This window comes from Tiliqua scincoides, chromosome 2 (assembly GCF_035046505.1).
Source record: "Tiliqua scincoides isolate rTilSci1 chromosome 2, rTilSci1.hap2, whole genome shotgun sequence".
Classification (NCBI taxonomy): domain Eukaryota; kingdom Metazoa; phylum Chordata; class Lepidosauria; order Squamata; family Scincidae; genus Tiliqua; species Tiliqua scincoides.
In genome coordinates this window covers 245,185,835-245,210,434 of record NC_089822.1, presented here as the reverse complement: position 1 = coordinate 245,210,434, position 24,600 = coordinate 245,185,835, and the positions used below count along the sequence as shown (strand labels likewise).

The window sequence follows — 24,600 nt, the reverse complement described above, 5'->3', positions numbered from 1 at the left end:
AGTGGGGCTTATTCCTAGGTGTGCATAGGATTGCATTCTCAGTGTGCATAGGATTCTGGCCCAAGAAAGGAAGGGGGGGGGAGAGAATGTGCTGTGAGAGAATCAGAAGAAATACAGTATGCTGAAACTGACCAGTTACTGTGACCTCAGAGAGGGAGACAGACTCCAAGGAGAGAGAAAGTGAAAGTGTTATGGAAATGAACTTGTTATCCAAGAGATAAGGTGAATTTCAATGGGGAAAGCGGCTGGAGACTTGTTAAGGGGAGCCTCCATTTGTAACCAAAGTGAGGGGAGAGTTAAAAGCCAATAAGGCACAACAGATGTGATTGAGGAGAGATGTGAGAAGACCTGGCGCTTGGAGAAGCACAATAGATATCACTCACAGCTGGTGAAAAAACCCACTTCTCTCACTGAAGAGAGAGAATGCTGTTTTAGTTTGGCAATCTTGATCGGTAATTGAAAGCCCTCAGAAGTCATAGAGAGACATAAAAAAAAACTGGGCTTTCAACATCCATCAGGCTCATCAAACAATGAAGAGAAAGCACTGAATGCAGAAAGTCTTGTCTATTGGTCAGAAATTAGCCCAAAGGAGGTTGGCCAAACCCAACATCCACCTTACACAAATAGAAGATGAATTAAAACACACATACACACTGCTACTCTGATGGAGAGAAACAGAGTTGCTGGCAGGGGAACCAAGGGGGGGAAAAAGGTAACTTAGCCCACCACCCTGAGGCACAGGGCCTCTGAGAGGAATTTAATCAGGGGGTACAAAGTTTCTTTTGGGGCCCCTTCCCAAAGGGAGAGGGGGCAATGGGGTCAAGCAGAATGGAGGGCAAAATAGGGCAGGCGGAGGGTGCCAACAGCCAGAATTGTCTTTGGAGCCCAGGTATACCAGGCTTCTGGATGCGGAACCCAGGTCTACCCCACCAGGCAGCACTGGCAGCTCGATATAGTAATATGGTAAACCAAACACACTCTTTAAAATCTTCGAGATATAGAAAATCATTGCAGAAAATTTGCATCCTTGTGTCTGGGCTCACATGAGAATGGACAGTGTGCTGTGTGCACCAAAATGAACTTCTGCAGCAGCTGTAGCCCAGCAGTGGTATCCCTAAACTCCTATACACTCCTTCATGGTTATCGGATCCACAAGCCAAAGAGCTACCATAGCAGGCCAGTTCCTCCCAGATATGACACTGTGTTAAGGAGGGTCATGGATGCTTTCCGGGGCCTGGTGTGTATGGCTTGCAAGCAGCAGTTGCCACTGCATGCCCACAGTTGTGCCCCCAGCACAACTCATTTGGGTGAGATAGGAAAATATAAGTTCCCATGAACTTTCTGGGCCCCCTCCTTTGGCTCCTGGGCCCACTTTCTGACCCTGGGCCTGGGTACAAATTACCCCCTTTACCCCCCTCTCCTAGGCCCTGCTGATGCAAGAGTAGGGAGATGCAAATTACCTTTTCTAGCATTCCCTATTGATGCAACCATTGATGAGACTGCCAGCCCAAGCCTATCCTCTGTCACACCATAGCATGCAGCTGTGCCAATGGAGGCTTTGCTAAATGCTGTGAGAGAGATGACCAAAATGCAAATTGGAGGTAGGTAAAAACTGGTTACTTACCTCTGTATAGGCCTTCTGGCTGCCTATGGGTCTCTTCGGAGATCAATAATCCATGACTGCCACCAAATCCACCCCTTTCTCCACCCTCTAACATGCCTTTGCCTTTCCTTTGGGCACCAGAACTACTATAATTGAATTTTTAATCTGGACCCAGAAAATTTCAGCTACACACGTAGTCATGAGCACTGCTCTTGCTAAAGTGCCCAGTGGTGTGGCCGCAGATCTCGGCAACTTGGAAGTTGGCAATGATGTGATGACATCATCACCTAAAATCATGCCAGGCGCATGATGAAACGGGACTCAGAATAGGGCCACAAGCAAAGAAAGGCTAAGAAACCCTGATCTAGAGACCATCAGTATTACATGAACTCATCCTGCCAATGCCTATCCCCACGCTCTCTTACTTCTTAGTGGCGCCAGTTGGTGTGTACTTGATGGACACTCTCCATGGCCACTTTTTTAGTTATAACTAACCGCCCCTGGATGGCAGCACAGACTGTCACAGGCCACAACTGGTTACATGACAGAACAGGGCTTGGCTATGTGAGGCTGTCTCCTCCATTGCAGACCCATGCTTGGTGGGCTCAGGGAGAGGAGTTACTGCTGGGGAGAGCTGGGGGTGCCTGGACTTACCCCGTCCTAGAGGAAGTCGCAAAGGCTTAGAAAAAGGTCTGCACCAATGCTCGATTCACGTTGAGTTCTTCACACTCATCTGGCCCATTACATCATAGGAGCCAGTACCATGTCCATTTACAGAGATTCACATCTGGTCCACTTCACATGTGCTGGGGTGGAAACAACCATTATGCCCTGCCCAGGGTGGGTTGTCCCAGATGAGTAGCACACTCCATTCTCCAAAGGGCTCCGGGAGCCTCTCCCAAGCCAGACAGCCCTCAGCAAGTGTGTGGTGCTGGCAAACCTTCCCCCAGCTCCCATCCCCAGAGAGGGGCAACCTCTCTGTCTGCCTGCTGGACTCCTTATGAACCTAGCAGCCAACCTGAGGACTCCACCCCTTCCAGCCATGTGATCAGCCTGGGTCCTACTCCCAGGGAGACCTCCTGCCTGGGGGCTGTGTCTGGAAAGTACTCTTTCTGCTTCCCTATTCCCTATTCCCTGCTCCCGAGTAGACCAGTGTAGCTGGGCCGGGTCCTGGTGACAGAGGCCTAAGGGTTCCTCTGCATCCCAGCGCTTCTAATGTGGCACAACAAAGTTTACCACTCTTGCCAGGAATAAATAGACAGGCTGCTTTTCTGAGACAGCACTTAGCAGGCCAGACAGGCTTTCCCAGAGTGTACAATTCACACCATAAAGCGTGTTGTGTTTCTTCTTTGCCATGCAATTGCAGAATTGGCTTGTTGTCTGAGACCATTTAACCCAGCTGTCATTATTTGTACGCACGCATGGCTGAGACAAAAAAAAGAAGAAGTCCTCAGCCTTATCTTTCGAGGGCTTGAGTACCAGTCCCTCCAGGCTTCCATTTACCTCAGGTACACCACTTTGAAATTTTTGGCCTTTTGTCTTCACACCTAGGCTCACTTATATATTTTAACATTTCAAAGCAGATGGATTGTATTCGTCAAAAGCCACACACAGCAGTGGCACCACCACCACCTGCAGAAGCGAGAGAGATGACACACTGGCATCTCGACTGCAAGCCCGGAGAAGGAATGATTATGCACCATTGCCCCCCTGCCACCCCAATGCCTGTGCTTAAAAAGAAAGAGTAATGAGTTCTTAAATTGCATCAATGTAACCCCAGGGTTTCAATCCAAATACAATGTTAAAGTGTCTCCGCTTGTACAATCGCCGTTACACAGACCATAAGTATTCTGTAAAACCAGCACACTAGTTGCCGTTTCTGGACTGTCCTTAAAGGCCGCCCCACAATGAGTGCATTGCAGTAGTCTAACCTAGATGTCAGTAGGGCACGGGTCATGGTGGCCAGGCCTGAGTGACCCAGGTCAGCTGGTGACAGCAGCAGACCTCCCCAGCCCCGTGCCCGGGGCAAAGGTTCACAATGACACACCCCTGCAGGCTACCTCCACTCCCCCCCACGTAGAAAGCCACCCCTCCTCCTCACCTGAGGGTCACGGAGCCTCGTTGAAGAAACCTCTGTGAAGTTCCCCAACGCTTTAAACTGCCCCCATCAGGTGCCTCAGAGAGGCTTCTGTAGGGTCCTGGTGCCTCACACCTGGGTCTTTTGCCCCACGGACCTTATGGTAGGTCCGCAACTGGCCAGCGAATCAGCCAAAGCTGAGCAAAGGCTTCCCTCTCCACAGCCGCCACCTGGGATCTGGGATCTGGGATCAGCAGCCGTGTATCCTGGAGCAGCTTCAGATCTAGGAGCACTCCCAACTGTGGACCTACTTCTCCAGAGGAATTAGACTCACAACGGGAGCCAAAACATGCCTTAAAACTAACGTGTCTTGGCCCTTAACTAAACTTTACTTATTACAACAAGTGGTTCTTTAATAACTTTCATCTTCTGCAATAAAATAAGAGGGGAGAGCAGGAGCAGCAAAGCCTTTGCAACAAACAAAGAATAAGGGCAGAATGCTTGGCTAATAACCAATTTTCAAAAAAAACAAAAGTACTTTTAAAGGAGACCAGGCTAAGCTGCTCACATCAAGTTGCTTATTGCTAATGATGTGCCCAGCTCTAATTAGAAACATTCACTGATCCAGAGTTTTCCAGGAGAACGGTAGATTTAATTATCATGTGGTCTCTCTTTGCTTTCCCCCCCCCTTGCTAAACTTGCAATGAAACAATCCCACAAATTAAAGTCTTTCTTTTGATTACACTGTTTACTTCTTGCTTGCTTAATTGGTAACGTTACACCTTTCGACTCTCATTTTCGCCCACTGGCAGGCGTTAGGGGTGGCATTTAATATGATTAAGCTAAGCAAGGTGATATAAAAAATTTCACTGAAATATCACTTGATTAAAGAAGACTTCATGCGGCAATGGATTCTACCTCGATGCTAATTTATTTATGACATCAACATCAAGCGTCCTTTCAGAGGAGATATACGCTCTGGCAGATTTCATGCCAGCTTTAAAATGCTGAGCTTCGAAACAAGCACTGTGGTGGCATATTGATTTGTTTTTGTTTATCGCTGGTGAAGGCCTCAGAATAACATGGAATAATTGCACAGAATGGAACTCGGGTTATCTGCGAGGAGGGTGGGGCAGGCATGTAAATTCTAGGTGTATAGAAAGACGAAGGTATATGCAGGCCAAGGAGAATTTGTGCTTAGAAATGTTTGTACAGGCATCCTCCAGTATCTGCAGGGGATAGGTATATATGTCCCTTTTTACTCTTAACATTTTATACTCTTAACTTTCTATGATTCTATGTTGCTGATCTTTATATATACAAGATGCAACAACCATACATACATTATTGCAGGAATGGGCTATGCCTCAGATGACTCGGACTCAAGTCACAAAAACGTGTTTTTCGTGACTCAAATGGACTTGTGTCACACATGTCAAAAACTTGGGCACTGACTCAGGACTTGGAGGCTTTCCCCTAAAGATGAAAAGACTTGGATTGACTCAACTCACTTTTGGGTGTGCTTGCTTGCTTTTTTCGCCACTTCTGCGACTTGACTTGCTTCTTAAAAAGTCAAAATTGAGTCAAAATTATTGGAAAAATGGCTCTGGACAAGTTGTGACTGCCACTGTTATGACTGGTGGGTGACTCAAGTCAAGGGGGCGGAGTCTGAATTGGAACTTGGGGGTGTGGCTCCAGCACATCCTTGCTTTACTGTTAAGTAAGTAGTCAGGAATTCATAGAGTGTTTCCAGTGAGTAAAATAGGATTACAGCCTTACAGTCCAATTCTGAGCTGCCTGGCACGCTGGGCTGCTGTGGCGCCCAAATGGTTGCCATAGCATCCTGAATGTGCCAGGCAGCTGCCGGCAGCTCCTCGGGGGAATGGGACATTTGTTCCCTTCCCCCAGGTAAGAAAAGTAGCCCTACAGTGGGGCTACTCAACTCTGCACTGGCTATTTAGCCCCCGCAGAGTAACAGAGTTCTGTGATGGGCCAAAAGGCCTGACATGGGGCTTCAGATCCAGCAGAGCTGAGCTTTGCTGGTCCTGCCCCCTCCTGCCCTATTCCTTCCCCTGCCACACCTCCCCACCCTCCCCCCACCCCAGAATAGCTCCCCCACCTCCCTCCATGCCCCCACTTACCTCTCTACTACTCAGCGCTCCCACGTAGCACCAGGCAGTGGTCACCCATTCTCCACTCAGCACTGGCTCAGCTCCAGCTCGCATTGCTCCAGCGCCCGCAGTGGCTGGGCGGTAAGTGTCACAGGTGAGACTTACGGCATGTTTGAGACATGTCACCGGAAGTGAGCCGGTGCAAGGTCTTCAGGATTGTGCTCTAAGTTTTCCTGAACACAACTGGTTTGGTTGGCAACCTTCAGTCTCGAAAGACTATGGTATAGGCCTACAGCACCCGGTATTCCCAGGCGGTCTCCCATCCAAGTACTAACCAGGCCTGACCCTGCTTAGCTTCCAAGATCAGGCAAGACCAGGGATATGCAGGGTAATTGGGCAGGAGGTCTGGTCTAGAGGGTAGAGCCTCCGTCTGCCTGAAGATAACATCCACAAGGTTGCCAGTTCGAGGCCACCGGCACCGTGCGACCTTGAAGCAGCTGACAAACTGAGCCGAGCTATTTCCATCTGCTCTGAGCGTGGGAGGATGGAGGCCAGAATGTTAAACCAGATCGGAGTGGAACACCTTGAATGTGGTGGTTCTTGAAAGAAAGAACCTTCTTTCAATTGTAAAAATCCCTGCGGGGATTTAATCAGCCTGCCTATGTAAACTGCCTTGAATAAAGTCTTGAATAAAGACTAAGAAAGGCGGTATATAAATACCTGTATTATTATTATTATTATTATTATTATTATTATTATTATTATTATTATTATTATTATTATTATTATTATTAATTTCTGAGTAATATACAAACACCTTTTCAAACACCTCTAGGCATTAGGGCACTGCTCAAGTAGGGAGTGTAAAGTTTTGCCAAGATAGCGGGAAAGGTGAAACAGATGTTTCATAAGAAAATGATACATTGTGTGTCAGAGTCTGCATATCTAGTCAATTACTAATCAATTAGAGGTATCAGCACAAAAGATGGATGATGAGTTTTTCTGTTTGGGGCTTGGGCTTGTTTAAGCTTCTACCATTCTGACTTTTGGGCTTTTTATGAACTGAACTTCCACACTCATGGAACAGTAAGAACAGAGTCATCCAGCTGCTGGCTAAAAACAGTTCTGACTTTTAATTAAAACTTTTCACATTCAATTACACAGTCTGGGACCAGGTTAAGTTAAGGGTCACCTTTGTCAATATCCAGTCTACCTGGACTCTACATTCAGTCTCATGAGCCTTGAACCCTATTGGCCTGCCTCCATCACAAATTTGACTGGTTGGAATCCAGAACAGGACCATTTCAGTGAAGGCTCCCTGGGGAATTTGCCAGATCCATCCTGGTCAAAACTCACCACAAACTTTTAGTTGAATCTGTTTTAGTTGTGGCATTATTGGTTGCCACCTGCTTTTATTGTTGCTTTGTTGTGTTATGTCGCCTCCTTTTAATCTAGTAGATGCCTTGTGGGGACCTGGTCCCAAAAGGCAAGAATGTACATAAGCAGAATATTCACACACTTCACCATAAGGAACACATTCTGTGCACAATACAGGTCCAGCCTATTTATACACGGATTTTTTATACATGGATTTGACTCAACACAAATGGCCCCTGCAAATGAGAAAGATTGTGCTGATCCTTGGAGAAGGGGAAAAGGCACCCCTTTAAAATCAGTTTTAAAAACTGAACAGTCCTTTAACATCTAGTTGGCAACCTTCAGTCTCGAAAGACTATGGTATCGCGCTCTGAAAGGTGGTTCTGGAACAGCGTCTAGTGTGGCTGAAAAGGCCGATTCAGGAGTGACAATCCCTTCCACACTGGGAGCAAGCGCAGTCTGTCCCTGGCCTGTCTCCCTGGCTATGGGCCTTCTTTCTTTGCCTCTTAGCCTCAGACTGTTGGCCAAGTGTCTCTTCAAACTGGGAAAGGCCATGTTGCACAGCCTGCCTCCAAGCGGGCCACTCAGAGGCCAGGGTTTCCCACTTGTTGAGGTCCACTCCTAAGGCCTTCAGATCCCTCCTTAATGAGAGAGAGGGCAGCAAGCTAACAATCCATCAATCCTTCTCTCTGCTGTGGACCCCTCCCTTCCCCCCAGCATGTGAAAGAAAGGTGATCATTTTGCATTGGTGAAGGGAGGGGCTGAGTGAAGTGCTGATGGATTGTCTTCTTAATGACTCTTATCTTAGAGTCAAAAGGTCAGCAAGGCTGTTTTTCAATCACTGGAGCAAAGAAACTTTGTTTTTTAAATTGATTTGCTATAGTGCATATTTTTTTAATCCACATGAGTGCTTGGAATGGAACCCTAGCAAATAATTAGTCTCAACCTGTATTTGGAATGGGAGGTAAAATTTTCAATAATCAGGAAATGTTAAAGATCAGTCTGCACCTGGGTTTAATGACCAGACAATGCAACAGAATAAATAATATACTAAATATGTCAATAACAAAGACAATAAAGAACTGAGCCAGTTCAGGAAAGCAATAGAAAATCAGAAGTCTCTGGAGAAGGCTCAAAGCAGCAGTCAAAGTCTGAAATATTGGGGGATTAATATCAGAACTGTAGTTGCCAGTGGAATTAATAAACCAGGAGGTTCTTAAAATCAGGAGAATTAAAGAGGGATTTTCTTCATACAGGCAAGGCTACACAAATTACCCATTCTGACACCCAGGTTAGAACATTTTCTTTTCTTCAGGGTGTTTCCACACTGGGCTTTTTGACAGTGTAAGAAGTATTTACACAGCCCATTCAAACCTCACAGGTAATTCTGGGCCTAATCTGAGTCCACACCGGTCACTCTGTAACTTGTGCATCTAGCACAGAAGGGGACTGTAGCAGGCAATCAAGTATCACATTTCCCCAGATCAAAAGTGTAGGATTTTTCCCCAAATCATGGTTTGGATAATTAGTTTTATCCACTAATTCGGAAGCTATCTGGATGAGGTTTGTGTTCTTTTCCCACATCTCTTTCACTGTAGATCTCAATCCCTACCTTTGGATTTCCTACAGGCTGCCAATGCTCCATAAACTGAAACTGAAGTGTAACTCCAAATCAGTCCCTGAATCCATCACAGTGGGTTGTGGAGTGGGACGCACATATTCCATACAAGATCTTAAAAGCTGACATTCATTATCTGATATTCAACATAGGTAAGTTCCTTATTTAACAGAAGTAAACACATAAGTGTAGTGCTTTGCAGTGATCAAAACACATCACAGACATTATCTTGCTGCGATTTTTGCAACAATCCTGCAAGGTAAGGTAGCTCAATATTTTTGCATCATATCACAGATGTGGGAAGGGATGACTGAAGCTGAGAGAATAGTGCAGGGGTCCCCAAACCAGGCGGCAGCTCTGTGGGGAGGTGCAGGACACTTGCTGTCCAGTAGCGAATACCCAATGTGACACTGAAAATCATGGAGACTCAACTCAGTGGGCAAAGCTCCACTTGGAAGATTTTCACTGCAGGAAAAGCTCACCTGCCTGCCCCAAGTTTCTTATTTTTGTTTTTAGCATTGTTTTCAGTGCTCAAAACCCGGAACTAATTGGCAGTTACATCATCACCACTTGCTTCCAGGCGCCAAGCTCCACATCTGCACTACACCTTCACCACACAGCAGCATGACAGAGGTAAGTTTGGGTACCACTGGAATAGTTCCTTTCTTAAGGCCACCTAAAGAGGTCACGCCAGAATGAAATAGAATATAGAATACTTAGAATATAGAATATTTAGAATAGAATATTCTGTAGAATGTACAGAATGATATGCTAACCTCTAACTCAGGGGTGCCCAAACCCCGGCCCTGGGGCCACTTGTGGCCCTCAAGGCCTCTCAATGCGGCCCTCAGAGAGCCCCCAGTCTTCAATGAGCCTCTGGCCCTCAGGAGATTTGTTAGAGCCCACGCTGGCCCGACACAACTGCTCTCAGCATGAGGGCAACTGTTTGACCTCTCACGTGAGCTGTGGGATGAGAGCTCCCTCCACTGCTTGTTGTTTCACGTCCGTGATGCAGTAGCAGCAGCAAAGGAAAGGCCAGCCTTGCTTTGTGCAAGGCCTTTTATAGGCCTTGAGCTATTGCAAGACCTTCATTCATTCATATAAGTTCATCTTTAATATATTCATTTATGTAAACTTATGTAAATTTATTCAAATTTTAAATGTAAATTAATTCTTGTCTTCCCTGGCCCCCGACACAGTGTCAGAGAGACGATGTGGCCCTCCTGCCAAAAACTTTGGACAGCCCTGCTCTAACTGGTTCTTGTTTCTTATGCGAGGCTGTATCCAATCAACAATGGCCAAAAATGATTTGAACCCCAGACACAACATCCAAGCATCTACTGTGTCTAATGATATCCTTATTCTGTTCTAAACTTAGAGCCCAATCCTATCCAATTTTCTAGTGCCTTTGCTGTTGTATCAATGGGGTATGCACTGCTTCCTGTGTTGGGGAGGTAGTCACAGAGGCCTCCTCAAGGTATGGAAACATTTGTGCCCTTACCTCAGGGCTACATTGCGGCTGCACCAGTGCTGGAAAGCTGGATAGGATTGGGCCCTTATTCTCCAAGACGTTGGGGACCTGTCCCTTCCATACTTGGGTATATGTCTACTTAGTAATGAAAGAGAATAGTTTCGGCAACTAGCCCGTGTATAAATGTTAAATCACAGTACCAGTGGTCGCTGATAAGTAAATGCTCCTAGCTCCTGCAGTAATTCATTTCAGTGTGTCTGAACTGAGGCAGTAATTTCTGACAACATGGAGCCCTTTTCTGTTTATTGATTCATAGCTCATCTGCTCACACAAAGCTACCCTGGAGAAGACTATATGGAAATTGGAGAAGAGAAACAATAAACATTACCTGGCAGGCTCTCTGATATACAAGAATATCTTATCATAGCCAAGATGCATATGGTTCTGATAGGAGCATACTGTAGGTCACATTGATGTTCAAGGCTTCATAACTTCCACAGTTCAGAGCTGTCACTTAAACCTTCTACAGAGGAAAGTGATTTGTTTGGGCCTGAAATGCTCTAATTTACATTGGCAGTGCTGTCCCAGTCATTCAGCTGAAGCTCAGAGCACTCCGGTACAAAGTGGACAAGTTGGGTTTTGCTGATGAAGAAGCAACATTATTAGCTAATGAGAGTTTTTAGTTTTAATCTTGCCTCCTCCATGCGGGGGGGGGGGGAAGCCACACCAAAATTAAGTGTATTCTGATGACCGATATTATTCCGATATGTTGCAGGCACAAGGATTAGACCTTTTGCTTAGGTTTCTGATGAAGCATTTCGTGCTATATTTTATTTTGTATTTGTTTATTTAAGAGATTTACATCCTGCCTTTCCCATGCCAAAGCAAATGCCCAAGGTGGCTAACAAACAAATACAAAGTATATCAACAGGTAGAAAGACCATTAGCACTCTTTGTCATCCTGTCATCCTGATTTGCCTTGGATTTGTCATCCTGTCATCCTGATTGGCCATGGATGGCAGTCTTGCCTACCCCAGACTGATGTTGGCGCGATGACAGTGTCTCCTTAAATAGGTTGGTTCTTGGGTCACTTTCGCAAAGCATGTGGGTAAAGGTAGGCAGGAACATCTTGGTGTCCATCCAAGGCAGCAAGGCCTAGGGGTTGGCCAGTACTGCTCACATGATGCCTGACCAGCTCAAAGAGGCAAGCTGGCTGGCCCACTGGCTGAACCCGTGAGGTTTTACGAGATTCGACCTGTGAGCTGCCTTGACTCTTTGGGGGCAATGTTGACAGCTGCCTTGACCTGATGCCTTGACCTCAAGTCAGATGGTTCGCCCTTGAGAAAATGAGGGGAAGTAGACAACTGGAATCATTTCCCCTGCGAGATACCCGCACTCTTGTGGGGTGGGGTTAATGTTGTCAATGTCAAGGGACACAGAGAGAGAGTGTGTTATGATATATGCCCCAGGCCTATAGTGAATCTACAGGCTGGATAAGGCAAGGCTAGGCCCTGATGTCTTGGCCTGCATACTTGCAGTGTAGCCCAGGTGCATCATGGGATGATGCAATACCCTGCAATACCATGTCACCAGACAATGAGTCATGCAGTCACCAGATCGTAACCCGCCTCTCATTGGCCAGTGCCAATATATATTGCAGTGTGTGCAAGCTGCTTTTGTGGGAGATGTTATGTGGAGTGTCTGCGGGAAGCTACGTCGGTGGAGTTGGTGATCTGAGAGTTGAGAAAAGTGCTATCTTTGCTGTTTGCTTGCTGAGCTGCCTTTGCACTGTAAATATTGTATATATCTTCAAGTAAAGGACATCTGGTGGTGGAGCACTGCCGTGTCTGTGCCTCGTTATTTACCAGGACTATCTGCCTGACCTTGAGTCTCTGGAGCTGCGTACCTCAAGAGAGAGAGAGAGAGAGAGAGAGAGAGAGAGAGAGAGAGAGAGAGAGAGAAGTTCTCAATTCTCCTGGGAAGGAATTCCATAGTTGTGGTGCCACTACAGAAGCCTTGCCCCTGAACTGCCCTCTCACTTGGGACAAAGGCGGCACTTATAGAAGAGCCCCCTCAGATGACCCAGAGGGTGGGCTGGAATGTATGGAAGGTGGTGGTCTTTCTGATAGCCATGGATCCAGACCATGGAGAGCCTTAAAAGTTAGAACTAGCACCTTGAATTTGGACCAGAAGCGAATGGATTGGCCAAGAACCCAAGTGTAGATGGCCAAGAACCCAATCCTAAGCTTGCTTGCTTGCTTGCTTGCTTGCTTGCTTTATTTATTTATTTATTTATTTATTTATCTCATTTTTATACCGCCCTTCCTCCAAAGAGCTCAGGGCGGTTTACACAGCTGCTCCTCCCCTCTTTCTTGTCCTCACAACAACCCTGTGAGGTAGGTGAGGCTGAGAGAAAGTGACTGGCCCAAAGTCACCCAGGAAGCTTTGTGGCTGCCGATGCCACAGCTTTCCGATGCCCGCAGGAGCAGCAGCACCAAAGCAGCTACTACTGTATCCAGCAGGAGCCTGGAAGACACAGGGAAGGAGAAGGCGAAGAAGGAGACATCCCCTTTTCCCGTGGAAAACCCCAAGCCCCACAATGGGGCTTCTCAAGTTTGCGTCGGCTATTTTACCAGGGTAGACTTGAGAGACTCCATGTCAGGTTTTTCAGCCCGACATGGAGTTGAGGATACAGCAGAGCAGAGCTCCTCTGGTACTACCCCCCTCATACCACAGTTCCTCCCCTGCCGCACCCTCGTTCCATCCTCCCTCTGCCCCTCAGAGGCCGCACTGCCACCTGGCGGTTTCATTTACCCCCGACGGCAGCGCCTCCTCCTTCTGAGTGGCTTGGGCCCAGTGCCAGCGCTCCCTACTCACAGGTGCCATAAACGTGCTTTGCAGCAAGTTTACAGCACCCAGCACCAGCACTGGGAGTGGTTAGGGTTGGGCCTTCCATTATACACAGAAAGGAAAGGGTCAGTATAGAGCCTATTGTCCGACTTCGCCATTCCACTGTCTGATCTTGTTTGCTCCTGATGGCCAGAGTTATGTTTTTGGAAGAGTTGAAAAAAGTCTAGTTATTATGACCCAGAGCCTGAAGCAATACTCGTGCCTTTTGTTTTGGAGTAATTGGACCCTGCACATGCCCAATCTCGTCTGATCTTGGAAGCTAAGCAGGGTCAGGCCTGGGAGACCTGGATGGGAGACCGCCTGGGAATACTGGGTGCTGTAGGCTTCTTGTCATGGGTTGAACCCCGGCCTGGCTGGTAATTTACTGGCTGCACAGTAACAGGCCTGAAGCCTTGGCCAAACCAGGAGTGCACAGGATCCTGGGAGCTTCATGCTGATGCAATATCTGGTGATATTGCATCAGGTGATCTCATGTGTGTGTGTGTGTGTGTGTGTGTGTGTGTGTGTGTGTGTGGCAGCAGCTGCACAGTCATGCTGACTGTGCAGTAATGTCCAATGCTGTGATTGGCTGCAAGAAATATAAAAGTCCAGCAGAGGCAAGCAAGTGTGTGGGAGAAGCAGAGCATTGTGAGCCGGAGGCTACGTTGGTTGGAGAGTGGATCGTGTACCGTTTGTACTACTTTGGACTTTGTAAATATCTGTACATAAGTAAAGGAGGAGTGTGGTGGAGAACTTCTGCCTCTGAGTCTTCCTTGTCTCCGGGTTGTTCGCGGTTCGGCCGTGAGGCACAGAAACATCGAGCAGCTGTGCATAGCAGCTCGTAACACTTCTACCATAGTCTTTCGAGACTGAAGGTTGCCAACCATTTAACCAATTGGATTCTCCAAATGTACAGAAACTCTTCTTAAAATATATATATATATATATATATATATATATATATATATATATATATATATATATATATATATATATATATATATGGCTTAAACTCAGCATTTCAGAAAAAAAAAATTTAGGCCCCAATCAACCTAATTTAGATGCTTCCACTTTAAATATCTTTAATTTAAAAGGTATTAAATTATCTCAATGGCAGAAATTCAGGAAATACAAAAAAAAATCTGTTCTAAAAGGAAACTCGGGAAGATAATTATAATCTTTGCAACACAGCACCATTTTACCTAGTCTCCATCCACGTACATTTTCATTTAAATACATTCCTCTGCTAATTCCTCGACTCTCTGAAGTTTACTGCTGGGAGTATGAAAAGGATGGTCTTTATGAACAGATGGTCTTTTCAAGGAAACGTAGTTACATTTTAAATGCAGACAAATGTACGGTAGGCTAATGGTCCTCGAAGCAGAGTATGCGAAACGGGAGGCCGATGCAATATGCTACCCTTTCATTTGGCCACATTAAAGGCAAACTCGTCCTAATGAAGCTTAATTGCCAAGGAACAGGAAGCCCTCTACTCTTGCCCATGTACCGGCAGTTGTGTATCGACTCTCTGTAGCACCAAATGTGAGCGGCCCTTGAGTTATTATGAGCAGACATTGGGTGCTACTCCCCCCTCCCCCCTACTCCATATTACTTTGTACGATGGGTTGACAAATGGGTTTTGTCATGAACAGCTGTGTTCTTGTTTTAAAAGGTTGGCTTACAATGGAAGAATGTGAACAGTGGCAACCCTTTTCGTGCGTAACGTGTTATCTCACAAGTCCAGAGTCATTCAAGCAAGTCAAGCTTTTCTTTTCTTTTAAATCATGCTGTGATCCTAATGAGCGGCATATGTTTGACTCTCCTTTCCACTCGCCATTCTGACGTGTCTGTATGCGCGTGTGTGTGAACACGTGACGCAGGTAGCCTCAATTTCTCCACAAGCTGCCTGGGTCCAGCAATAACCCAGACAGCAATGAAGAGCCACTTGGGACAGCAAAAATCTGCTCCTTTCAATGCAAAGAATCTCTGCTGCCATTTCATCAAAGTCGTTCTATCAGAAACCCAAACCTTCTTACATGGAAGATGAGGCTGGCCCAAAGCCTCTTCATGCCTATAGTTAATTATTTATTTGATTTTTCCTCTGAAGCACTTTGTGAACTTTTTTTGTTGAAAAATATCAGCGTCCCTATTTTGATCTTTATTTCTTTACTCAGTGTGAAATTAGTCTGTGGAACTCTTTGCCACAGGATGAGGTGATGGCATCTGGCCTAGATGCCTTCAAAAGGGAATTTGCCAAATTTCTGGAGGAAAAGTCCATCATAGGTTACAAGCCATGATGTATATGCAAAACCTTCTGATTTTAGAAGTGGGTTACCTCAGAATGCCAGATGCAAGAGATGGCACTGGGATGCAGGTCTCTTGTTGTTCTGTGTGCTCCCTGAGGCATTTGGTGGGCCACTGTGAGATACAGGAAGCTGGACTAGATGAGCCTGTGGCCTGATCCAGAGGGGCTGTTCTTATGTTCTTAAACCTGCACGCCCTTGAGAAAAGCTTACCCTTGGGTGTGTATTTGGTATATCAGAGAATTTGCCCCTAACCTGGGTGAAAAAAAACACCAGGCCAGAAACCATCAGCACTCTTTTGAGTTTTGCTCACAACTGGCTAATGGTCAAGACCAGAAGTCTCCAAACTGGAAACTACTGTCCTCCCCATCCCAAGCAACACTTACTATTCTGCCATGGCACTGCATTTCTTTCAAGCTGATCTGGGCATGGGGATGCAGAATAATAAGCACCACTCATGGGGGAGGGAGGGCTTTATCCAAACCCCGGATTTGGCCCGTGAGCTGAGATTTGGAAAGTCCTGGTCAAGACCATCCATCTGGCCAAGGCCAAGGGGAGGTTCAGGGTGTCCTCCCTCTGAACACACAAATCAGAATGGTGGGACCTTGAGCCTTTAAATCCTATAAAAGGAACTGGCTAATTTGAACCCATGTGTCTCATTCCAGCAAGTATAGAGTTAACTTGTCCTTTGTTGATCTCTCCCTGCCAGACCAACAGCAATCAGAACAGACACACTAAGTAAAGCTGCAATCCTTTCCCCTTTTTCCTGAGAGTAGATACCAGTGAACAGAATGAGACTTACTTCCAAGAAGAACTGCATAGTATTGCACTGTAAGACACCTGTAGAAAGGGCTTATGTCTAGTATTGTACTTGCACTTGGTTTTATTGTATTAATTTTGCCCCTGAATTCAAGTGCCTTTTTGTGCCTATTTGACCTTTTCCCCCGCTGTCTTGTAACAAACTCCTTAATTTTGACAAGTTACCTGCTGGTTTCTCTCTGAACAGAGATAAGAGCAACCGCCTCGCACTTAGAGCTAATACTACATGGGGAGACCCTGGTAATTGAGCACATCCCCAGATGGGAGGGCAACAAATGGTGCCCCTTTTTGTTCTTTCCCGTCTTGGTGGCAGCAACTACCCCTTTATTGGGTGGCTTATTGCCAACCTTGAGATAACCAAGGGTGCGTGCAAAGGTCAGGAATGTGGATGGTGTGCTCCCACTCCCACAAAATGGGCTGTAGCAACCTCATCCAGATTACCGTATAATCCTGCCATTGCTATTTGCAGATCAGCTTAATTTTGAACACTGTGCATGTGCAGTGAATAATTCTATAAGTGTATATAAGAAATATATGGGCAGAGGATGATTGAGAGATGAGACGCTTTTTTGAAATTAGAAAGTCTGGGTGATAAAAGATTCAACCTATTCAACGCTCAGCACCGATGCAGCCAATGAGGCACACACTCCATCCTGCAATAGCGGGGACAGACATGGAGGCTTCCTCAAAGTAAGGGAATGTTTGTTCCCTTACATTGAGGCTGCATGGCTGCATTGGTGCTGGAAAGTTGATTAGGACTGGACACAAAATCTCATTTGAAAGACCTTCATGCTATACACCAGTGGTTCCCAAACTTTTTAGCACTGGGAGCTACTTTTTTAAATGACACTCTATCCAGACCCACCTAGGTTTACCAGATATTAGAACATCAAGAAAGAAATGTTTTATTTATTTATAAGTAATAATAACCAGAAAAAACCCTCAAACATTTATCTCCCTTTATTTATGCCTGCTTGTAAACTGAGCTCCCTGCAGAGTGATTAGCAGCTATAGGATCTGATTTTTATCTGATCTTTCCATCACCCTTTGGCGACCCACCCAAAATCAGGTTGGAACCCACCAGTGGGTCCTGACCTACAGTTTGGGAACCACTGCTATATACTAACTTTTTGATCATTCCCATGAAGAAAAAAAATAACGCAGCAAACTCCTGATTAATTAGCGCAACCCAAGGAAACTTTTTGCTGCCCTGATCAATCTGAATCCCTTTTGGCGCAATTAAAGCCAAACAAAAATATGAGAAGGGGGGCCATCTACATTCTTGTTTCCACTCTGAGCCCCCAGGTTCTTCCAGAATATTTTATCCTAAAGAATATTACGTTTTAGCAAAACATCTACTGAGACTGAAGGATCCTTCACCTTTTACCCCTCAGAAATAATGGACTTTTGATTGCATGATCCAGCAGAAGAGAAAACAAGTTCAGCACAAAAAAGGGGAAATTATAACCATGTCTGGGATTATTGCAATCCCAGAGTGAAGAGGTGAAGGTCAGGGGGCCAGGAAGGACAGAAAAAAGGCAATGAAATGCTTCTGCCAAGTTAGATTATCTCCTTGGCTGTCCCTTCACAATCACCACTGCAGGAGCTGTGTCTTAAGAGTGACATCACCTTTGGCTGAGATGGGGGTACATATCTCACAAACGCATGGGTACGGTCATGTGTGAGAACTGACTGCCTGACTGCCATCCCACAGGAAGGAAAAGTGCTGATTAGATGGAAAAGACCTCTATTTTTGTAGTTCTGGTATTCACATTCTGTACAGCAGTGGTTCTCAAACTGGTGGGTCGCGACCCACCAGTTTGTGTAACACTTCCCCCATCCCTTTAAGGGGCAAGGGGAGGGGAGGGAGGCAGTGACACAATCCCCAGGATTGTGTCGCTAAAGGGGACAAGAGGGGGTGCTTGTGTCTTACCTGGACAGATGTAGGGCTGCAGCAGGCTACAGGAGGTGTGGGGAGCCCTGCGCAGAGCTCCCCGAGGGTTGGAACTTTCCCTGAAAGCGGGCGCAAAGCACTTCCATTTTGCATTGCACCCAGCGAGTGCTTGGAGGGCTGCGCAGGACTCCCCACACCTCCTGCAGCCTGCTGCAGCCCTACATCTGTTCAAGTAAGACACAAGCACCCCCCCTCGCCCCCCCTTAGCAACATGATCCTGGGGGTCGCGTTGCTGCCCTAGCCCTTCCCCAGCAAGAACTTACTGAGGGAGTAAAGCTCCTTCAAAGTTTGAGTACCTCTGCTATACAGATATACCAGAACCACATGGGATAACCATGGAGAAGTAGTTCCTACACTGCTAGATGGGGAAGTATAAGGAGGGTAACACCACCCTGAGCCCACCACGGAATAAAAATCTCTGGGTGTAAATTGTTGTGGAGTAGAGATGCCCTCTTACTATCTCTCTGCACCCTCTTTAGCATAATAAGATTTGACTGGCAAGAAGAGATTCTGGATACACTAATTTTTGTTATCAATGATTCATCCACTGTAATGAAAGTCAATTTCTTTAAATGAAAAACTGTCCGCTTAGGAGATAAGGAAAATCACAAATCAACCTGAAAAGACACAGTTTGTTCCCTTCCTTTTGGGCTGCCATTGACCCTGGAAAGTTGGTTAGGATTGTGCTATAGAGCATCACATTATAGCATCATCCAACAGCACCATAACAAAAACACCAGGCCCATCCTAGCTGCCATGGGAGAATGGACAGTTTACTACCTTTTAAGGATACTCAACATATAATACAATGCAGAGAGAGAGAGAGAGAGAGAGAGAGAGAGAGAGAGAGAGAGAGAGAGAGAGCACGCTTTGAACAAAGCTAAAACCAGCTACAGAGCGACAAAACAAGCCTTTAACTTGGAGGGGTAAGTGCTTGCTTTTTCTCTCCTGTGCCAGGTACCCCATCATGTCCCTACTGCAGCTGTCTGCAAGTTGCTCACTTCCTTCCTTCATTTATTTGGAGAAAGCATGATGCAGTTCTATTCCCAGAAGGGATGTGAGAGGGACACAGCACCCATGCCCAGCTTTGGCAGCTGCCTGCCCAATCTGTCTGCTTCCTTCAAGCAGGCCTGGACTCCACACAGAGTCACTCCCAGCCAGATGGCTGGCAGTGATTGTAGGGTTGCCCTTTCTGCTTCTCTGCCTGTAAGGGTAAGTCTTGCTTCATGAACCTTTTAGAATTCTTTGAAAAGGTCAACAGGCATGTGGATGCGGGAGAACCCGTGGACATTATATACCTGGACTTTCAGAAGGAGTTCAACTACTCCTTCTGGCTACTGAGAAATCTCCATGGTCAGGGAATTAGAGGGCAGGTCCCCTCATGGATTGGGAACTGGTTGAAGGCCAGGAAACAGAGAGTGGGTGTCAATGGACAATTTTCACAATGGAGAGGGGTGAAAAGCATTGTGCCCCAAGGATCTGTCCTGGGACCTGTACTTTTCAACCTGTTCATGAATGACTTGGAGGTAGGGCTAAGCAGCAAGGTGGCCAAGTTTGCAGATGATACCAAACTTTTCTGAGTGGTGAAGACCAGAAGTGATGGTGAGGAGCTCCAGAATGATCTCTCCAAACTGGAAGAATGGGCAGCAAAATGGCAGATGTGTTTCAATGTAAATAAGTGTAAAGTAATGCACATTGGGGCAAAAAAATCAAAACTTTATATAGAGGCTAATGGGTTCTGAGCTGTCTGTGACAGAACAGGAGAGAGATCTTGGGCTGGTGGTGGACAGCTTGATGAAAGTATCGACCCAATGTGCAGCGGTGGTGAAGAAAGTCAATTCTACGCTTGGGATCATTAGGAAAGGCATTGAGAATAAAACAGCTAAGATTATAATGCTGTTATACAAATCAATGGTAAGGCCGCACCTGGAGTATTGTGTCCAGTTCTGGTCGCCACATCTCAAAAAGGACATAGTGGAAATGGAAAAGGTGCAAAAGAGAGCGACTAAAATGATTACTGGGCTGGGGCACCTTCCTGATGAGGAAAGGCTACAGAGTTTGGGCTGAAGAGGAAGTTTGATGGTACTTGCCCAACTTCCTTTGTCACGCCTGCTTTGCTTCCCTATTTGAAAACAGAGCCATAAAGTGAGGAATCCATGGAAGTGGTAGATAAAAAGGGTGAGTTGGAATGTGCCAATGGTCAAATTGCGGCAGTGGAACTGGATAAGGTGGTCACCATTGAGTTTTCCGTCACTATCCCCCTGACAGCACACCTCTCCTCCTGGCTGCAGGGGTGGGATCTGACCATGCCATCATCACGTCCTCTTCCCCTTCTTGCTCAGCAAGAGGAATCTTCCCATCCCTCCACCACCGTTGCCACCATCTGCTCTCCTGGTTCAGGCTGGGTGGTTGGAATCTGGCAAAGCTGCCACCTTTGCCTCTTCTCCTTGCTGGGTAGGCGGGATCCCATCATGGGTAGATTCAGCCATCCCACCACCACTGCCCCTGCTTCTTTTCCTGGACAGTGTAGTAGAGATCTGGCCATTCCTCCTCCTTGCCAGGTGGAGGGCATCTGCTTAGTTCAGTGGCAGGGGCAGCAGAGGAGGGTGCCCACTCAGAAACAAGAAAAGTGGAGTTCACATGTGTGGTCAGATGTTGGGATGCTGGCACACACACCCTGGCAGGGACACCAGAATTTGGGGTTGGGGAAGCACATCTGCTGTGTTTCAGGTGATGAATCAGCTGTGGCTGCCTCCGTGGCTATGAGTGTGAGAAAGGACTGGCAAAGGCTGACAAAGGGCTCCAGTGGATGACTTCAGTGCTCCACCTGTACTACAAGCACTGCAAATATTTGTTCTCCAACAGGACTACACAGTTAGAAAAGAGAAGAGAAGAAGGTGGACAGCAGTTTGTTTTAGAAGCAGCCAAACATCTCCTCTATAACATCTAGTATGGGCTCTTGTTCCCCAGATGACACTGACTGCCATTTTGTGGCGTCCGTGGGAAGGTTGAGACAAGGGTAAGTTGCAGTCTAATAGAAAACAGGCAGTAATGGATGTTTCACTAAAAAAAAAAAAATACCACGAATGGCTGAGCCCTTCACTCCACCGATCTTGCTCTACGTTTAATTGCTCCAAGAAGCCTTTGGCCAGCTTTGTCACAGATGAAAGTTGGTCCAGGTTGCCACTGGAATCAAATAGGAGAGAGCGAGAGCTTTTTAACATTGCCGGCAAGCTCCAGTAGGCTCTCCGAATGCCCCTCAAACCTTAATCGGATTCATGAATACCATCATTTATACTGCCTCCGAAAAAATGTGACATCCTGTATTCTTGTGCAATTTCAACTTTACAGATTCTAGACACATTTGTAACTGATCCTGTAGCAGAGCCAGAGATCAAAGCGATGATTAAAATCCAAGTTCAGGAGGGAATTCAATCTCTTCAAAGTCTGCATATAGCAACCGAACCATCCATCCATACCCGAATATATATTTTTGAAGATGAATGCAGCCAGGTTTGGAGCTCTTCAGAGAAATGAGTCAGCACTTATGTGCTGATATGCCAATATCAATTGTGCTCACCACTGAAGACAAAGTTCGGGAGCCGGAGCTGTTGCTCAAGCCTCCATCGCTGTGAAGAGGTATTTTATTGTGCTATAATCACCACCTTTTTCTCCTCCTTTAAAAAGTGCCTTCGTGCTGCTCTTTTGTATGCCTGTCACAGAACTTCCACAAAAGACATATGGCTCACTCTTGTTATCTGGGATTTTGTGAGAGGACTGGAGAGGATCGCTGAGCTTTCTCCTCCCAAGGGATCTACCTTATCTCCACCACTTGTTGGGATGCTACGGACAAGTGATACCTTGTGCATAGAATAGACCTGGGGTTCTCAAATTTCCTCTGGCTGTAATCCACCTGTTCTGCAGAGGAGGGCATTGCAACTCCCCTTCCTCTCCAGTGCTGGATCTCCACAGAAGACTTCTGCAGGCCTCTGGAAGCAACAGGAAGTCACTTTCACAAAGAAAAAAAGCAAGGTCCCCTGTGTAGGTACCACGTCATTACTAACCCTTGGGATGTTGCTGCTTCTGCAACACCCTGCTTCTGGCAGACTATAAGTGGGGTGGCTTGCCACTGCCTCCCCTAATCATATTACCTTTCCCCCAGCAAGCTGGGTACTGATTTTACTGACCTTGGAAGGACGGAAGGCTGAGTCAACCTCGAGCCGGCTACCTGAGATCTCAGCCCCTGCTGGGATCAAACTCAGGTCGTGGGGAGAGTTCTCAGTTGCAGTATTGCAGCCTACCAATCTGCACCACACAAGGCTCCTCCCACTTTCACAAACCCAAAAGTAAACAGAAGTGACTTTCCGGTTGCTTCTGGAGCCCTGCGGAGGCCCAGGACGGCCTCCAGTTGTGTCCAGAGGGCTCCAATTTGGAGCCAAACGGACAAAATGTGGGTAAGTGGGAACAACCAGAACCTGCCTGACATTGAGTCGTGACCCACCAAGTGAGAAACCCTGGAATAAAGACTACTTTTTGACCCCATGTTGCTGTTTTGGGGTTCTGTCTCCAGATGTCATTAAGTTCAGCTGCTAGCACCACCACTCTTTAAAGCTGAGCAAAGGGTCTTTATAAGTCAAGCCTCCATGTGAAGAATCGATGTGGCTTATCTCAACTGCACATGCATGCCAACGTATGTGCATGAATGCTAACGCACTCTGCAGTTTGCCGCCTGGCATTTCATACTCTGAAACCGGTATGAAAGCTGAGTGCATCTTATTACACACTTCCCCAAGTGGTGAGAAGTTCCAGGAGTTCAATGTGACTTGATTCTGGCTCCCCTTGGATGGGGGATCACTAAAGGCTTGTGGTGTCTTTGCAATATTAGAGTTATTTACACATTTACATATTGAGCATCAGATGGAGACAAACAGAATAGCACTCCTACAAATCAGCAACAGATTACATCGGCTCTCCAGGGAGCAAGCTCATTCTGAGGCATTTCAGCTCTCTCAGCTTCCATTCTGGAATCTCTCTCTGCCTGTGCCACTCAGCTCGCTGGTTTATCCAAGCTGCTGCTTTTGTTCCTTAATTGGAGGGAACCTTATCATCTTACACTCTCTGGAAGCTGGAGATGGAACTGCTGTTTTTCTCAGACTCACCCCATCAGAGTGCTTCCTGGCCATTCACGCCCATTTCAGAGATCTCCATTGGCCCACTGGATTCTCAGCCAGTGATGAGCCTAACAAAAGACTTGCCAGGCTAGCACTCACAATCATAATCCCAAATTCATGACAACGTTGCAGAAGAATTTTATTTTTCAAACAGATCTTTGACCAAAGGAATACACACTGCCATGATTTTTCACTTGCAAATCATATAATACGGAAGGGGTAGAGCAGGGGTGTCAAACTCATTTCATACAGCAGCTCAACTAGCAGTCACGGTGTCCCCAGAAGTGACATCACTAAGTAGGAAGTGATGTCATTAAGCAGATGGCGGCCACAAATAAGTACTTTGTTCTCACAAAGCAAATCTTGATTATATTTTCAATATATGGGAGAGCCCAATTATCTCATGAGCCAGACAGTGAGCTTTTGTGGGCCATATATGGTCTGCAAACTTTATGTTTGATACCCTTGCGGTATAGCCCACAGGAATGCATAACTGGGAGGGGCGGTCGATGAGAAGGTTTGGACAGAATGATACTTGGTATGAGAACTGAGGAGTTACGAGCAGGTTTAATCATTTCTCTCTGAAATGTTGGAGGGTATGTCACATTAGACTTCCCAGAAGGCCTTCAAGTGTCTATCAGGAAACATGGATTGCTTGCAAGATCAGCAAATCGGGCTGCCACTGAATGATCATTAAACATGAGCTGACACCAGGCCTTTGTTTCTAGCTACACCATGCTCTCGGGAGACATCCTGGCTATTGATCCCTTTCTGGTAAAGAGACATGGAAATAAATGGCCTTTTCATACCAAGTACTATCTGATCATATTAGCTTTACACATCATGGTGTGCCAAAAAAACCCAAAATGGTATCCAGGCTCTATTTGAAATTCATAAGTAATATGAAGCTTAATTTCCCAGCAGATAATGTGAAAATAAAATTTAAAAAAATCTCTTTCCCCCCCCCCCCCTAATTATTGTTGGTGGGAAGAGGCAGGAGCACTATGAAGAAAAAGGAAGGCAACTCGGGAAACTAATTATGGAAAATTTGCTGAACAATAGTTTGAGAAAGGGAAGGCTGAGCAAACAAACCCAGCTGTGCTGTCAGGCAGTAGACTGTGTTCATTTCATTTTTAAATAACGCACTGGGCTCTTCCTGCTGCTTTTGGACAATCTGTTTTTCCTCTGTTATGGGAATGACAGTGTT

The 24,600-nt window shown here is 46.2% G+C and overlaps 1 protein-coding gene across 13 annotated transcripts in view; it reads right to left on the bottom strand.

Moving 5' to 3' along the window:
* The window catches only part of FHIT (fragile histidine triad diadenosine triphosphatase), a 1,225,929-nt gene that overhangs the window by 185,331 nt on the left and 1,015,998 nt on the right, over positions 1 to 24,600 (bottom strand). The window lies entirely within an intron of this gene.